The following is a 639-nucleotide window of genomic DNA, read 5'->3' on the forward strand; positions in this document are numbered from 1 at the left end:
GTGCTCACGATTCACGGGTCCAGCGTCGGCGTTGTGGCGCGGCAAGCGTGCACTGGTGCGGTTGAGAGGGAGGGGTGGAAACCGCGTTAAACTCGTCTCCATAGTTGAGAGGGAGCGGCCAAAGCAATGTGCAATCGTCTTTGTAGTGGAGCTGGGAGCGGCAAGGATAAGGGACGAAGACCGGGGTAACATGTCGGATGCGATCATACCAGCACTAAAGCACCGGATCCCATCAGAACTTTGAAGTTAAGCGTGCTTGGGCGAGAGTAGTACTAGGATGGGTGACCTCCTGGGAAGTCCTCGTGTTGCATTCCCTTTTTAATTTTTTTCGCGCCGCTTGCAAAACAAAACGCACGTGTAAGTAATATATTTACCGTGTTTTATTATTTTGCACGAGTGCGGTAAGTCATAGCTGGGTGCTCACGATTCACGGGTCCAGCGTCGGCGTTGTGGCGCGGCAAGCGTGCACTGGTGCGGTTGAGAGGGAGGGGTGGAAACCGCGTTAAACTCGTCTCCGTAGTTGAGAGGGAGCGGCCAAAGCAATGTGCAATCGTCTTTGTAGTGGAGCTGGGAGGGGCAAGGATAAGGGACGAAGACCGGGGTAACATGTCGGATGCGATCATACCAGCACTAAAGCAC

The 639-nt window shown here is 54.0% G+C and overlaps 1 non-coding gene across 1 annotated transcript; it reads left to right on the top strand.

Moving 5' to 3' along the window:
* Positions 1 to 195: 195 nt before the first annotated feature.
* LOC123179658 (5S ribosomal RNA) lies at positions 196 to 314 on the top strand. The gene has a single exon (XR_006490532.1). It is a non-coding gene; the product is annotated as a 5S ribosomal RNA (ribosomal RNA).
* The last annotated feature ends 325 nt before the right edge of the window (positions 315 to 639 follow it).

Source organism: Triticum aestivum, unplaced genomic scaffold (genome assembly GCF_018294505.1).
Source record: "Triticum aestivum cultivar Chinese Spring unplaced genomic scaffold, IWGSC CS RefSeq v2.1 scaffold30151, whole genome shotgun sequence".
Classification (NCBI taxonomy): Eukaryota; Viridiplantae; Streptophyta; class Magnoliopsida; order Poales; family Poaceae; genus Triticum; species Triticum aestivum.